The sequence below is a fragment of the Phocoena sinus genome, chromosome 6 (assembly GCF_008692025.1).
Source record: "Phocoena sinus isolate mPhoSin1 chromosome 6, mPhoSin1.pri, whole genome shotgun sequence".
Lineage (NCBI taxonomy): Eukaryota > Metazoa > Chordata > Mammalia > Artiodactyla > Phocoenidae > Phocoena > Phocoena sinus.
Window position 1 is genome coordinate 6,871,154 of NC_045768.1, and position 17,449 is coordinate 6,888,602.

Here is a 17,449-nt window from a genome sequence, read left to right on the forward strand (position 1 = left end):
TCAAACAATGTCATCTCTTTTTCTCTGTCTCCATCTCTCATCAGTGTTCTCTACTATGTTGGCTTCATCTTTGCCCATGCTGTCCACGTGGTTGACCTTTTACCTCACACCCTACCAGCCTTGACTGCCAGCAGAAAACAGCTTCACTTTCCCCCTTATCTGAGCCCTTGTCCCAGGATTACATCTCATTGGCCTGCCTTGGGTCACATGACGACAACCACCAAGCCCTCTAGCCAGTGGGATGGCCAGGCCAGGGTCACAGTCTCGTCCCCGACCGAGGGAACCAGAGAACCAAGGGTGGGCATGGAGCAGGGGGCAGGTAAAAACAACAGCCACATCCCATGTTCCCGTCTTACCCTGAGCAGCGGATCTACAGGCTGGGTCTAGCTTTGGCCTAAGTGTAAAGAGAAGACAGAGGGCCCTCCTCAGAGAACTCAGCCCCAAAGAGGAAACGGACAAGTAAACATATCACTAGGAGCCTCGCTGTGCGGCCACCAGAGCCGAGCAGATGGCCCGAAGGAGGTGACCGAGGAGGGAGCCAGCCCCTCCGCCTGGGTGGTCAGGAGGGGCTGTCCCCAGGAGAAACGGAGCAGGGTCATCGCACTCACCTTGACCAGGCATCCCAAGACCCTCCTCCCACAGGCTAACCTGCCCGCCCCACCGGGCCACACCCAGACCTGGTATGAGGAGGCCCGTGGGTCTCCAGCTCCGACTGGCCCTGATCTGGAGGGTGGTTTCCCTCAGCACACAAGAGAAGGGCACCGCGCCCCACAGTGTGCACTCGAGGCAAGAAGAACTGGAGTCATTTGGATGGCAGTAAATTCAAAAGCTGTCGCCTCCTCTCCCTCCCTCCCAGGAACAACAATAATGATGACCTTATGCACACCTCATGCAGCCCCGGGAGACTGCTGCACGCCATTTCATCACCACGCACAGACACGGACTCGAGGTCCAGAGAAGGACGTCCCCTGCCCAGTGTTACACAGTAAGCACTGGGCTGGGATTGAAGTGACCCCAGAGCTGTGTCCTCCATGCTTCGCTGCCGCCTTTCACTCCAGAGCAGTGTCTCCACACTCGCATGCCCCTCACCACTGCCTTGGGAGCTGCTTATAAAACCTTATTCCTGGGCCCTCCTCGGACTCTCTGCATCAGGATCTCAGGATGGGAGGGGCCCAGGAGTCTGCATTTAGCCAGCCTCCGGGGGGTTTCTGATTCAGCCCGACTAGCAGGCACCTGGGGAAACCATTTGGTTTCCAGAATATCCCCATCAAGAGGGCGAGGAGCCAGGTAGAGACAGTCCCCAAGGGTCCCACTGGGGAAGGGACCTCAGGGACAAACGGCCCCCTTGTTCTTCCCAGCCCCTCCTCATGTCCCCACATATGCTCAGTTTTTAACTTAAATATTCAGAGTCCCCTCCCCTGTTTGAGCATAAATGTGCAGTTCCCACCAGGATTTGGGGGCTGGAGGGGATCTCAGGCCAACACTTTCTGTGTGCTCCAATCTTTTCAGGAAGAAGAGGCCCCCAAGCCTCAAGAGAGATTTTTTTTCCTACTGTCTGAATTGCATTTGTGAAGGGGTCATTGATTTGCTTCCCCATTTTTTATTAATCAAAGGCAAACCACAGCCAGTCAGGCCTCTGATCTGGGGGACGCAGCCACACTGAGATGATCCCATCCTCACCCAGAGCACAGGCACCCAATGTTTCTGATGGGGTCACAGGGGCTTTGTTCCTACTAGGCCTTCTCACATATCTAGAACACTCCCCAGCAGTCCACGAGCCCAAGGTGCCAGATACGGAGCCTGGGTTCCAGGCAGAGGGGACAGAGAGTAGGTTGAGAACAATTTGCCAAGGTTACCTTGGAAGCAAAACCCAGGTGCTGTCATAATTGAGGCCCGGGCTTCCTGCCTCTCTCTTTAGATGTGAGCAGAGCCCAAAAGCACATCCCCAGGGTCTCTTGGCCACAGTGTCAAAGCAGAGAAAACCAGAGCAGCAACCCAGTTAGGGCTCATTTTCAAACAGCAGAACTCCAGACATGGCCCCTCCACCCCCATGCAACTTGCTGGGCCTATGGATCCCCAACATCTGGCCTGAATCCGTTCTGCTTCTACCACATCTGGGATGGGGAGAGGGTGTGAAAATGACCCTCCCCTATTTCCCAGGGCTGGTTCCTGACAGTTGGAAAGTCTGAGGAGGAGAAGGCTTTTCTTGGATCTCACACAGAAGCTCACTCAGCAGAAGTTTGCCCGAAGTCTCAGTTTCCCCTCCCAGTAACAGGGATGCTGAGCCTGCCCCGCAGCCAACCCACAGCTCTCCCAGCTCCCTGGTGACTCCTGGAACAGCTCCAGGACAGCACCAGACCAGCTCTTGCTGCAAGCCTGCCCTGGAGCACGTCAGGACCTAGAGACAGGGCCCCTGGGCTGGGTCCAGGCTCTGCCACTGACCCCTTAGGCCGGCCGTCCTGCCTGAGAAACACACATCCGTGTGAGATCAAATGAACACTCCTCACCACGATTCCAGGTCCTTCAGATGCCCCCACTGGACTCCCCACCTCTCACACTGGCCTCTTAGCCCCAAGTCCCCTCCAGCCGCAGAGCTCTCCCTCATGCTGTTCCCTCCAACTGGAACACCTTTCCCTGCTCCTAATCTGGCCAGCCCGGCTCAGGCTGAATATCACCGCCCTTTGAAAGCTTTGCCCCTTTGCCCATAGCTAGGGTCTCTTTCAGGCCCCTGGGCCGCCTTCCCCACGATTCAGGTGGGGTCATCTCATGTGTTATTGATGGTTGAATGCCTCTGATCCCCCTCTCACGCCGCACCCTGACCCCAAAGGACCAGATACACAGCTGACAACGCTTGGCCAATGGAGACTGGAAAGGTTTCAGTGAGATCACGGGTTTTAAAGGGCCGGATCGCATGCCGCTGGGGGCTGATGTTTGTGAGAAGATGGTTGGTGAGTCAGGGATGGGGCAGGAGCTCGGTCCCGCCCCTTAAAGGGCTCCCGGGAGCATGCGACCGAGCTATCCAGGGTTCCTCAGTGTCGTGAGGGTTAATTCCAAGGGCCTTCCACGGGTGTGCCCTCCACCGGGGAAAATGGCCTGCGCTCCCCCACCAACCGCGAGCCCTGCGGGTGCCCGGCTGCTCCGCTCACGTTCGCGCCAGCGGCGAAGCAACCAGGGCCACGGGGCTGAACTACAACTCCCATGAGGCCGCGCTCCACGGCGTGTCCGGGAGGAGCGAGCGCCGGCAGCACCACCCCTCACGGCCTTCTGGGGACTGTAGTTCTCCCCAGAGGGGCGCGGCCTGGGGAAAGAGGCATCTGGGCCGTCTCAGGGAAAGGCTGAGCCTCCAGCCCGCTAGTAGGGAGGGGCTGAGGACGCTGCAGGCCTGGCTGGGCCTCCCTTCACTCCAGCAGCGGTCTCTCCCAGCGTCACTTCTTCTTCAGCTTCATCATGATCATCACCACCACCCTCATCATCATCAACGTCATCACAGCTACTCTATTCCGTGAGCAGCTACTTTGTGCCAGGCCCTGAGCTCATCTCTTGGAAGACAGAGATAAAGGCAGACATGGTCCCCGTCTTTGCTGGCACACAGTCCAGGCAGGGAGACAGACATGGGACATTTAATCGCAGACTTAATTATTTGTGCGGGGTCCAAAAGAGTACAGTATGAGGCTGTAAGAGCAGAGGGGACAGGGAAGGTGATGATGAATATTTTCTGAGCTAAAGACAGACACAGAGTGTGGACAACAATGGACTGGAATCTTTGAAATTCAAAGAGTGAATTTGATGGGTGGGGTGGGAAAATCCAGAACCATTCCTGCAAATCCTTTCATTATCCCCAAGAAGAAATTTGCCCAGAGAGATTTGGGGACTTGCCCTAAGTCACACAGCAAGTCAGAGGAAGTTGGTACAAGGAGGCAACCCCAGATGTTAAACTCCCCAAGGACAGGGCCTGGGTCTTCTGTCTTCTAGATGCCCCACCCCGCAACACACACACACACACACACACACACACACGTCTCGCCCAGTCTTGCACATAGTGGTGTGAGGAAGAGTTCCAGGGGCAAAAACATCTCATGCCCAGTGTCCTCCCTCAACGTGGCAGAGCCCAGCCCTTACTCAGCAAAAGTTTTCGCCTCCCTGAGCCTGTTTCCCCATCAATGAAAGGAGGGCACAGTACACCCCCCTCATGGGGTAGTTCTAGCAGAAAAACCAAAGATGATGGATCTGAAACCAGCGTTTTACAAGCAGGAGAGGTGCCGGTGTGAGTCACTTCCCATTCTGTGCCCCATTGCAACACTGTGGGGCAGCCAGGAGCCATCTGTGAACTGCCATTGGGTGCCGACTGGCGGACAGCTGCCCATGCGGGAGGTGCACATAGGAGAGAGCTGGCAGCTGGAGGCCCTTCTCTAAGGGGTTCGAGTTTGATCTGAGCCCTGAGGACACCCCCGTCGAGTCTTCAAGGTGAGCATGGAATGTGTCTCCCTCAGCGACACATCGCAGGTGCTCAGCTTGAATAGCAGAGCTTCAGGGCAAATATGACCACGTCACTCGTCCTGAAAACTCGTCCGTCGCTCCCTGTGGCCCTCCAGATGAAATCCACAGTCCATAGTCTGACCCCAGCTGACTCCTTGCCCCAGAAGTCACCAAACCCTTCCCTCCAAGAGAAGGAAGGCCTTTGGCCAAAGCTATGGGTTGGCAACCCGAAGGGCATTACAATCCCTCTCCCTTTCCACCTTCTACTGTAGAGATGAGGAAAATTGTAAAACTCCATTTTCCCAGCCTCTCTTGCAGTCTGAGATGACCATGTAACCCAGTTCTAGCTAATGAGATAGAACAGAAGTCCCTGCGGAGCAATTCCCTTTCTGAATAAAGAGATGGAGTCTGGCGGGGAAAAGGCCTTTTCACCCTTTGCTCTTTGGCTTTTAGCTTTTTCCCCTTCTTCCTGCCTGGAACACAGACATGAGACCCAGAGGTTCGGCAGCCATATTGTGACCATGAGGCACCAATGTGAGTTCAAGGCCTCCCTGCTGAGGATAGTGAAAAGGAAGACAGAAAGAGCCAGGGCGCCTTGTGGCATCTATAAACCTCTATGCCAACCCCTGACTGCTCACCCCCGGCTTGTTGTTGTCTAAGTCAGAATCCCCTATCTGTTTAAGCTGCTGTAATAGAGTTTCTTTATTTGACCTGAACACAATGCTGATGATACACGACCCTGCATGAATGGCCCCTGCTGAGCTCATATCTTATTGCTCTCCTGGGGGGTTCACTGTACTCCAGCCTCTATACTGGCCTCTTTCGGTTCTTTGGCCACACTGAGCTCATTCCTGCCCCAGGGCCTTTGCACTGCCCACGTCTACTCGTGGCTGGTTCCTTCCATCATCCAGGCCTCACCTTAAATGCTACCTCCTCCGAAAGGCCCCCTGGTCCACTACACAATCTGGGGGAGCCTTGCCAGAGCCTCCCCTCTACCATATGACCTTGCTTAATTTTACCACCATTCCTTATTGCTAGCTGATTGTTTCTCTTTCAACTTATTTCTTCATTTGCTTATTATACAGAATGGGAGCTTCGTGGGAGGCGGGTTGTCAGGATTTTCACCTGTATTACTCGCCCCTGTATCCCCAGTGCATGGTACATAGTAGGCATTCACTAAGGGTTTGTTGGATTAATTCAGCAATCTGTTAATTAACGCTGCTGCCCTGCCTGACATACTCTCTCTCTCTCCCACTTTGCTTGGGAACTGGAAATGTCCACTCTTTCTTTGAGCCACCCCTCCTAGGAAAACCTTCTTGGTACTCCTGTATTTGGGCTGGGACAGGTCTGGTTCCCACACCCGTGACTTTCCACGTCTCTCCTCCTCTGCCCTTTCACACGCATAACTGCAGGGCAGTTGACATCCGGCTCTGTTAGATGTCATCTTCCCCTCCAGGACGTAAGCTCTAAGAGGGCAGGGGCTGTCTGCTCTGTCTTTCATTCCATGGCTAGTGCCTGGCACAGGTAAAAGTGATTGCTGAATGAATGAATGAGTAACGAATGATTGACAGGAGCTACTTGCTGACTGTGCGCCAGCTGGGCAAGGGGCTATTTTGACGACTTGGTTCACTGTCCCAGCCTAAAAGGGCTGGGTCTTGAGGGCAGGGACCACTTAAGTCCCATCGACCCCAACCCCTGCTACGAGAAAAAACTAAATCAAAGCAGTGCGGCCAGTTCAGATTTGCCCTGCTCTGAACAAAGGGGCAGCTGTGGCTTCTGCCTAGACAGGCGCCGGCACCATAGCCGAGCAAAGCCAGCCTGCCTGCACAGCCCAAGGGGCTCCGGGCTGTTTCTCAGCAATATTTTGCCCCTTCCCTCCGCCCCATCCTCCTTCCTCAACCTCTCCCCCAAATAACAGCACAAACCCTCGCCCTCGCATGGAATTTTTCGTCTTCAAAGCACTTTATAAACATTAGCTCATTAGCTGAGCAGCCCCTTGACACCAGGAGGCTGCTCCCTGGGTGTCTTCTGAATCATAGCGCCAGAGTTTACCGACGAAAACAAGTTTTTCCCATAGAGCGAATGTAGCGCCACAGCCAAGATCAGTGTGTCTCAGAAAAAAGGAAGAAGGAAGGAGAGAAACTCTGCCTCTGGCGAGTGTCAACTCCGAGAACCAGGAGAGCGGAGGGGTGCCAGGCTCGGGGCGATGCCACCAGGCTTCTGTCCCCCGCCCAGGGTCCGACGACCCCACACACGGGGGAGCAGCTGCTGGAGCATCGCCCCCAGCACCCTGGCACCTCTTCCTGCCTCCCCTCCAGCCCCACATCTGCCTTCCCACCGCTGGGGGAGTTTCCCGCCTCCCACCCCCACTCCCAGCCACAGCCCATCCACAGCGAGCAGAGGACCAGCGCCTCCTAATCTAGAAGAGGTGGCGTCGGCCGCCGTCGGTACAGACGGCGGCTGCTTTGGGACTGGACAACCTGGGTTCAAATCCCAGATCTGCACCTACAAGCTTGGAGCCCTCAGGCAAGTGGCTGAGACTCTGTTTCCCCCTCCGTAGAGCAGGGCCAGATGGGCACGTCCTCTCTCGGGGGGTGGTCGTGAGCCATCTGTGGAAGATGCGTGAGAAGCACCTGGCACTTGGGGGTCGGCGTTGTTCTCAGTGAAGGCGGCAGCTTCCTCCCTCCCTGGTTCCCGAGCGTGGCAGAGGTAGGGCACAGGTCTCCATGGAGGGAACTAAGGCCTGAGCATCACTGAAGCCTACCACAGAAGTAGGCCCTCTCCCCGAGGGAGGGCCTGGTCTCAGCCACCCCCGCCTCCACACCCCGCACCGTCTCATCTCTGGAGGAGGTATTTAGTGAAGGCCCAAACTAAAAGCCCGGAAAACATCACCGAAACCACTGCGGAAGTTAAACTGGCTCATGGTAAAAGCCCCGGAAGTACTGCTTTCTAGAACCTCCTCCCCTGTTTCCCCGACAGATATTGACCGAGGCCCTGCTGTGCGCCAGGCACTGCGCTGGGCAGAGGACACTGCCTCCGAGGACGGTAAAAGAGAACTGAGGGTCTCCCCTGAGCACACGCCAGCTGCTTGCTACTTCCAACTACAGTGAAAAGGTCCAAATCTACGTGGCCCCCAAACGTGGACTCCTTGAGGGCAGAGACCCTGCCGGGTGGGTAAGAATACTGCTGGCCAGCTGGGTGTCCATTTCAGCTCCATCTCCCCTCCTAACAGAACCTTGGTTTGAAGTGAGTAAATATGCTCAGATAAAATATTCACCTCCCAGACTCCCTTGCAGCTAGCTGGGCTGCTTGACCCAATTCTGGCCAATGAAATGGAGTTAGGAGTCTCCTGCTGGGAACACCCAGGAAATCGGTTGTTTTTCCGATAAAAAGAGGAATTCACCTGGCGGGAGCCTTTTATCCTTTGCCCTTCACCTTTCCCCGATCTTCACCCTAACTTTCCTGCCTGGAATGCTGTCGTGACACCTGGAGGTGAAGCAGCCATTTTGTGCCATAAGGACGAAAGCCACATGCTAGGGATAGTGGAGCAGGAAGCCAGAAGGATATCCCGAGAGGCTGCCCAGCTCTGACTGCCTCCCCCAGGACTATCTGGGTTCTGTGTTTAAGCCATCTTGGTCAGGTTCCTGTGACTTGCAGCTGACTGTAAATCCTGCCTCATCGGCAGGCCACCTCGGAGACCCTCACGGTGCTCAGCAGAAGGGCCAGCACAGAGCAGCTGCTTAATAAACATAAGTGAATGACGGAGTGAATGGATGGAGGGGACAGACCAGCCCTGAGACTGTAGGACCTGAACTGCAAACTCAACCCAAAAAGGAAGAGTGGTGGACAATCTAGTCAGTTAGGAGACCTGCATTCCTGACCAGCCCTCCCTGGGCCACGCTGTGTGACCCTGAGCAAGTTCCTTCCCCAGTCTGGGCCTCAGTTTTCCTATCTGAAAAATTCGTGTGTGGACTTTGATGGGTACGCAAAGGGAGCAGTCAGATTCACAGGCAGTGGCCTCTGTGATTCTTCCTTCTTTACTTTCTGGTGAGGGAGGAAGGGGGCTCCTCTCACCTTCAAGCCGAATTCCACAGAGGGGACGACAAAGGAAGAAGCTGCTGGGTTTGGTTATTATCTGGGAAGGGCTGGCCTTCCTGTGCCAGACACCACCAGCTCTGTGTCATCTCTCTGAATCTTCACTCCATCCCATGAACTGGGTGCTCTTATTATCCCTTTTTAACAGATGAGGAAACTGAGGTTCAAGGGTTAAATAGCAGGGCCTAATTTACAGAGTGAGCATGTGGCAGAGCCAGGGCTTGGGAGCCGAAGGGATGAGGCCAGACATAACTGTAGTCCCCGGTTATGGGGACGGAGGGACGGAACCTATAAGAGGTGACATCATTTTTCCCAAGGTCCTAGGGAAAAGTTCAACAGGTAGTCCCAGGACCGGGCCCCAGGTCTTTCTGCCTCCAAAGCAGGTGCCTCCTCCCAGGAGGAGCTGGCCATCGAGGGTAGGAGAAGGATAGAAGGAGAGACAGACATCGGTGTGAACCCAACCCGTGGGATGTTTGGTAAGCAGAGATGCTCAGAGGCACGGGGACAAAGAGAAGTGAATAGTTCTGATGGGGACATCAAGGAAGGCTTCCTGGAGGAAGTGACGTTAGAAAGGGACATTTTGAAGGGGTGGGAGCAAGGAAGGGATTGTATCCCAGGCCTGCAGAACCACAGGAGGGCTGGACACTTGCTCCACTGTGTTCTCTGAGTTTGGGGGAGGGCTGACTGTGGAGGCAGCCCACCCATGACTGTCTCCCCCATCAAACGACATGCTCCTCAGCGTCTTCCTCAGGACTTAGCACGGGCTGGGACTCAGGGGACGGAGAGAGGTTGGATGAGGTCCAGCTGGGTCCCAGAACGTCTTGGGGTGAGCAGGGAGTGAGGGCGGGAATTTTCGCCCAGTCCCAGCCTGGCATACAAGGCAGCTTCCTCCCAAAGAGCTCTCACCTCTTCCTACCTCTCTCACCTCTGGAACCCATCGCATCCCCCACCCCCACCAGAGAATCCCCAGCTGCCCCTGGGAGGCAGGCAGTGCTGGCTGGCAGCTGAGACCGGAGGGGAGTCTGGGGTGGTTAGACTCGTAAGAGTCAGTGTGATGACACTCTCCCTCCCAAGCTTCTGCATAATTAACAGGCCCTCCGGTGGTTCTGAGGCACAGCCAGGTTTGAGAACCACTGACTTAACCTGCTCAAGTCTCAGTTTCCTTATCTGGAAAATGGAGGAGTATATGTCCCACCCCCATAGCATAGCTCTGGAGATGGTAAGATGCACAGGGGTGTTTAGCAAGGGGGAAGAGCCCTGCGAGTAAATAATGGTGACTGGTATTCCACACACTCAGCTAGTAACCGGCCACAGCAATGAAGCAATGGCCCAGACCTCCACCAGAGCCCAGGAAATGGCCCGGAATCTGTGCAAGAAGCTGGAGCATTATTAATTTGTGAAAAATTCACTGTGACCAAATAGTTATTCAGTACCTCCCAGATCATTTTTAAAATGCAAATTTTATCAACAAAGAGGAGAGCCTAATGCAGTAACTAGCAGAAGGGAAAGCAGAAAAGTGAATAAACTAGAAAACCAAAAATCAGCCTCTTCTACCCACCCCCACACATGCCCAGCAGGAGTCAAATATTAATTAACTGCTTCTTCCACTTGGACCCCCTCTTTGCAGGATTCATTCATGTTTGTTATGACAAACACTGCAGGAGCCAACCAACAAAACCCATCTCTTCAGAGGAAGAGATGGAGCCCAAAGTCACCAACAGAACAGACCCCTAGCTGGGCTGGACCTTGGGGAGTTTTCTCTTAAAACAAATGTGCCCTAATTTTCAGTCACTTGTGTATGATACCAAGGAGCGGCAGTAGGGTGAGGTGTTTGATTACTTTTACCTGGAGTGCAAGTATTTGCAGGTACTTGGAGCTGTCGAAAACTTGCACTCTTGAAAATAATAATCCCACAGAACATTTAAATGATAAACATGGTATTCAGGCACAAAGACAATTTCAACAAATTCCAAAGTAAAACACATTCTCAACACAGTGAAATAAAAAAATTAAATTAATAGCTAGAGAGGGTTCTTCTAATCTAACTTGGTAGAAATTTGAAAACTCTTTTCCAAATAACTCGAGATAAAGAGGGAATTCAAAAGGAAATTACAGCCTACTTAGATGTTTCATACTATTTGGACATTAAATAAAATGAGAGCGTTGAATACTAAAACTTATAGGATGCAGCCAAAGCAATACTCAAAGGAAAATTCATATCCATAAATATACCTAAAGGATATTAAGTCCCTAAGAAAGAGATTCTTTTAACAGAAAGTTGGCTTACCCATCAAACGGCCCTCAGTAAGGGGAGAAACATCAGTCTAGTTGTCTTGCCAAGGTTCCTTAAAGTTCATACAAAAGAAAGATTGCTAATACAGTTTTCTTTCCCAAAACTCACCATCTCCAAACTTGAGATGTATGGTGATGAAATCACAGGAGTAGCAGAGATGCGTACATATACACTGGGTTTGCTATTTCCAGTAGACAGATAAAGAAAGCAAGCTAGAGGAAGTTCGTCATGCCTACAGAGAACCCTCAGTCCCAGTTCTGTTCTCATTACTGGTTCCTCTACCTGAAAACTGCAGTTAAGCAGTGAATAGGGAGGCCAAAATTCTAGACTCTGGCTCTTCCGTTCATTAGCTGTGTGACCTTCACAGAATCACTTAACACTTATGGAATAGTCAGCTTTTGCCATAATGATGCTGTTTAACAAACAACCCCAAGCCCTCAGAGACCTACACATTTATTCTCATTGGTCTGGAGGTTGACTGCAACTGGTTGATCTAGGCTGGACTCAACTAGGTAGTTCTGTTTCAGGCCGTAGGTCAGTTGAACTTGACTCCAGGCTGTGGCTTGGGCTCAAGTGTGCCCCGTGTGTCTTCACATTATTTTGGTATCAGAATCCAAATGGGATATATTCTGTTGTGACAGAACACAAATAGGCAAGACATAGGGCAGGAGCGTGTGATGTCTCCTAAGGCTTCCTCTCAAGAGGCATCCTGTCTCTTCCACTAACAGTCTGTTGGCCAAAGTAAGTCACGTGGCCAATGACAAAGTCAGTGGGACAGGAAAATCTATTCTGCCTCAAGAAGAAGGGGACTGAAGAGTTGCTGAACAATAATCCAATCTATCCTACTTTCTTAGCTTCATCTTTCCTGTCTGTAAAATGCGGTTGACGGAAATTCCCACCTCATAGCAAAAAAAGTCCTGAGCTTTGCTCTAACCTAACAGTACCCGAACCCTCCACTGGTTGGCTTTGACTCGGGTTATGTCCCCCTGCTGCCCAGTAGAGGGATGGGGTGGCCAGTCCTGGAGCCGGGGGTGGAGCCAGTGCCATTCAAACCCCAGGTCTGTTCCTGGATGGAGAAGAATTGGAACCTGTGTCAGGAACCTCACCGCAAAGCCCACTCTCAGTGTTATACACTTGTTATCCATCAAATTTCCAAAACTGCTCAAGTCCCACTGAAAGGTTCACTACAGGGATCACCTCCCCTTATCCAGGCCCCTCCGGAGCTGTAAGCAAGGCTGGCTGCCATCACTGATTTACCAGCTGCCTTTTCATCTTCGTCGGCACCTCGAGTCCCTCTGGGCCAAGAGGTGAGCAGCCTCATGCAGACCCCTGGAGATGGAGGGGCTCAAACAGACTCGCTTCAAGGTCCAGTCTCAGGATGATTCCCCAGTCAGTCCAGCCTCCTTTTCAAAGGAAGAAAGAAGAAGCCAAAGGCAGGAGAGTAGAGTTGTGAAGCGTTTGGGTTCTGGAATAGGAAAGACTTTGAGTTCAAACCCCATCTCTGCCACTTTCCGACTCTGTACATTTAAGCAAATCAGGTAAGCTCTGTACACCTCAGTACCCTCATCTGGGAAATGGGCCTGATGACTACATCTCAGGTGGGTGTCTGCACAGAGTGGTGGAGGGATGATTCAGAACATGGGATAGAACAGCACCAGGTTGGAACCCCAGCGCTTCCAGTGAGGGTTTCTAGAAAAGCTTTGGTCTCTTCTTCTGTGAATTGGGGATGATACAACAAACTGCCTGACGGGGTGTTTGAAAGTCCTGTGCTGGGAACCAGCGAGCGCTGTGCCTCATAGGCACTCAGTTCTCAGTAAATGATGGTTCCGTCCCTTCTCCGTGACTCTGAAAATACCAAATGGGCTGCCTTTAACAACAGAGTCACTAAATGTGGGCTGATTCGGTGTGTTGCATGATGCGCCTTATAAATGTTAATTAGTCCAATGAGTAAAATACCCAGACGTTGTCAGATCTAAGATGTTATCAATGCTAAGACACAACACAATTTCAGAGGTATTAGATGGGGGCGGGGCGGGGGGGGAAGGGCAGGGCGGGGAGTAGGTGCCTTAGAATAGATTAAATTCAGTGCTTGGTACTACAGGTGAGAAATCAAGCCATGGTTCCAAAGAATTAAATGGTGTCTGATTTCATTACCTTGGAATAGCCTCATCTGCGAGTATATTGCATCCACTGGAGAATGACTGTCCTTTCCGATTCCCTAATATCTTGAAAGGGTTTGGCACATAGCAGACACTCCACAAATATCTGTCGAAAGAGTGTATCAGTCTCTCCCTCCAGTCATCAAAGAATCAAAGAACAAATCAGCAATGAATGACACTTGTTGGTAAAAAACTGTGCTCACCACGAAGAAAGGACAAGACTGGTTAAAACTTTTTTTTTTCTTTTCAAAAGGGACTTCCATTCTAGACTGATGTTAAAAAATATTTTTGTCCATATCCGATACATGGAAAGGTAAAACAGTTGTTCACCAGTATCCTCTCGCACAGATAATGTTTGTTCATTGAACAGAGAGAAGTTGGGCGTCTGTTATTGGCTAGGGACTAAATAAGGTATCAAGCACAGAGAGTTGCTTGTGGACTCTGCCCACAGGGAGTTTACAGTCTAGGAGGGAAGACAGACAGACATGCTTAAAAAAATAAACTTTTCTTGGTAGCCATGTGATAAGAAGCCCTCCCCACCCTGTCCCCAGATAAGAGCTTTTCAGTTTATTTTTGTGGTCCACAAATGGGTGAAGCTCTGCTTTCGCTTTCTTCAAGGCCTTCACGTCAGTGACAAAGCTGTGTATTCACTGAACCGGGCCGTCTGCCTCCTGCGTGCAACTGAGGACTACACTGTCCAGCCTCCCTTGCAGGTAGGTGGTGCCATGTGACTCCATTCTGGCCAATGGAGGGGAAGAATGCAAATTTAGACTTCACCGTGAGACAAGCTGCAGCATCAAGCACATACTGGCTCCTGCCTCCCCCGTGTGCAAGGCTGAAAGCAACAAAGTATGGTATGGTGGAACTGACAATGGGAGGAGGCTGGAGGACAGCCGTCTGATCCATTGGACTGAGATAGAAAGAAACTGTTATTGGGTCAAGTCCCTAAGATTTCAGGAACTATTTGTTACTGCAGCAGAGCATAGCCCCACTCACCCAGACCTTTATGAAAATCATTCCCATTTTCAAATGAATGGGACTAAAGATCTCCTCACTGCCAAGGAGGAAAACCAGGCACTGAGGAAAGACCCTGCTACGAAGAGGCAGCACAAAGGGGAGATGAGGCTCTAGGCTGGGGCCATTGCTGTCCCGAGAGGATCAGTGATGGGGCAAACCACCTCCCAACCCTGAGCACCATGAACCAGCGAAATCAGGCTGAAAAGATGAACCAGAACAACATCAAAGGTTCACAAGTTCACACGGATATTCACCAGCCTCAGCTCTCAGAGTCCCGGAGCCACGTTCTTCTTCCTGCCATCTGCTTCCCCAGGTGTCAGGGTTAAAGGAGCCACGTGTGGAGGCAAGCCAGTCTAGATTCCAGTCAGTTCACCTCTCTGAGCCTCAGCACCCTCCTCTGTAAAGTGGGCACGATAATAAAAGTACTTCAGTCATAGATTCTACCATGAGGCTCCAACAAGATGATTCATGTCAAGAACTTGGTGGCTAGTACACAGTAAGTGCTCAATAAATAGGCTAAGGGGAGGGCACTGGGAGCCACCACCAAGGACACGAGGCAGAGACCCACTTTGCTACATCCTAGGGTCAGTTCTGGGGAAAGGTTTTGACCCCCCAGCACAAACCACACGGGTTCACTCTCCAACCTGTAAGTCTCTCTCCCCCTCCTCCCTCTCGGCCAGATTAATCCCAGCCCCTTTGAGGTCACAGGCTGGGCTCCTTCCCTCATTTCCACCCTTCCTGAGGCCAGAGCTGTGACTAGGTAACTCACTTAGCCCTGAGAGTGAGTGTGTGTGTGTGTGTGTGCGCGTGCACGCGCATGCACATGTGAGTGAGTGTGTGTGAGTGTGTGATGGGGCAGGCAGTGTGGAGCCATGTGACTCCTGCCTCCCTCTCCACCACTCATTAGCGGGAGGACCCACACAGATACTTCTTGTTTCTGCACCTCGGTTTCCTCATCTGTATGACAAACGTAATGATGGGGCCTGGGTCCCCCAGGAACTAGGTGGGTTTGCTTAGGACATGGATGTCGAGGGCCCCCCCAGGTGCCCTTTCACCAGCACAAAGTCCCGAACTGAGATACTACTTAGCCCCACGTTTTAAACAATTTTTAAATAAAAAGGAACTCAGGAGATGAATTGAGGACAGTTGATCAATACTCACTGGGCTGTCTCTTTCTCACTCTACACACACACACACGCACACACGTGCACGCACACATACACACGCGTGCGCGCATAATGCACCCTTGAGAAATGGGGGTTTTTTGAGAAATGCTCTCAAAACAAAAACAAAAACTCTGCTTTGTTCCATGTAAGCAGCATTAAAAATTCACCAGTTGTGGGGAGTAGGAGGGCCGGGAGTGCAGCCCGAGCTCAGGACAGATTGCTGGAGAGTTCGGGCCAGCAAAGCAGGGACTTGGGCCTGGGGAAGGCCGGGGGTGGGGGAGGGGCCAGGGGAGAGTTGGGAGCTTGGGACCCTGTGACCAGTGTGCCTTCGAGGCTGGTCACCCCCCTGCCACAAGTCTCCATCACAAAGCCCTGTTTACTTCTTTATCACCCTCATTGCAATCTTGTTTATTTATCTGCTTACTTATTCCTTGTGTTTCCTGTCTGGTCTGGAATCTAAGTAAGGTGCTTGAGAGAGAGGTTATCCTGGTTCTAGGAGCTGATGCAGAGCCTGGCACACAGTAAGCACTTAATATTTGTGAAGGAACAAAAGGATGAAGTGAACAAATGAGTAAATGGATGAATGGACAAAAGACCAAGGACGAGGTACAGCTGGTCAAGAATGGATGAGACAGTCTTTCTCTAGCTTGGATCAGAGTCTGGTACCCACGGACCAGCAGCAGCCAGGAGATGTGTGGCCCCAGAACTTCAGTTCTCTGGGCCTCAGTTTCCTCAACTGTGAAATGGGGATTATTGTGCTACCCACCTCATTAGATTGTCTTGAGGATTAATGAAAAAATCCATATTAAACATAGTTCTGTGCCTGGCACAATGGTCTATAGTTTTATTCCCTGAGTAGGGAGGTGGGGGTGGCAGGTGGCACATACACCAGCTCCCACTACTCAAATGAAAAAAAAAATCTCAGATTCAGTTCCTAAGATCCAAGGAGCTTCTCACTCCTTAGCAACTCCCAGCTGAGGCCGGTGAGGGGACAAAGGTCTGTACTAAGTGAGTTATAAAAACAACTCTGAGCCAGGAACCTCTGAGCCACCCCCCAGCCACCCACACACACACACACACACACACACACACACACACACACACACACACACACACACACACACACACGGCTGACCCAGGATTAACTCTGGTCTGCTTCTGGCAGGATTTTGAGAAAGGAAAAGAGGGGTGGGGGAGTGGGAGTGTCCCGTCTCAGAACTAATCCCCTCAACTCTTCAAAGCACTTTCCGGTCATTTGATGCTCACAGTGCCTCCTGGAGGAAGGTGACAAATGAGCAAACTGAGGCCCAAGAGAGGCCATGCGCATTACCTGAGGATAATAGGCCAATCTGGGGCTAGAACCCGTTTCTCCTGACCTCCAGACCCACTCTGTCTGCTGAACCGGCCCAGATGTCCAAAGCGCTGAACAGACACTCCATCCTCATCCCAGGGGCAGCTACCCAGCAGGTTTGCCGTAAAGGCTCCCAGCTGAGCCCTTGGCAGACATCACTAATCAACTGGAGCACGCACCAAATCCCTTTCAACCCAGGGTTCCGGGCAGACACTACCAATCAATCAGGGTTGGCCTAGGAGATTAAAAGGATCCTCAGCCCTGCTCCGGCAGGGAGAGCTGCCTGGTGTTCTTAGCACAGCGCCTGCTCATTGGCCAGTATTTAGTCCATGGTTATTGAGTGAGTGAATGAATACATGAAGGAATGGGTGAGTGCACAAACAAATGGGCACCCAGCTGGTATCAGGTGCTCGGGCAGAGACCCCAGGTGAGAGATCACATCCGCCCTGTATGCACATTCCATCCATAAGTACAGAAATCATTCAAAAGTAGCAGCGGGGGTCTCCAGTCCTCCCCTGCTGCTCCCGGTGCCCCCACTTCCCCAGAGTCCTGGGATTGCAGTCACTTCTCCCTCCTTGCTCTGTGACCCCAGGCAAATCACCCAAGCTCTCTGTGCCTCAGTTGCTTCATCCATAAAATGGAGATGATAACCAAACCTGCCCCAGAGGTTGGTGTGGGGCTTCAAGGAGACCAGCGTGCGACGCGCTTGGCCCGGTGGCTGGCACAGAGCAAGAGCTCCAAAAAGCCAAGCTGCTGTCAACCTTCCACATTACATTTGAGGACCTTGAAGCCAGGAGCCATGATGTCTTCCTGGGCACTAAGCCTGTTGCCCAGGACCATGCTGGGCAAACACAGACCTGTCATTAACCTGGGCCTGGGACAGTGACAGGAT

General features: G+C 52.1%; 1 long non-coding RNA gene across 1 annotated transcript; it reads right to left on the bottom strand.

Moving 5' to 3' along the window:
- Window positions 1-10,514: 10,514 nt before the first annotated feature.
- LOC116755090 lies at window positions 10,515-16,691 on the bottom strand. The gene is made up of 4 exons (XR_004350231.1): window positions 16,537-16,691; window positions 14,295-14,437; window positions 13,019-13,129; window positions 10,515-12,329 (listed from the first exon to the last, which is right to left on the bottom strand). It is a non-coding gene; the product is annotated as an uncharacterized LOC116755090 (long non-coding RNA).
- Window positions 16,692-17,449: the final 758 nt, after the last annotated feature.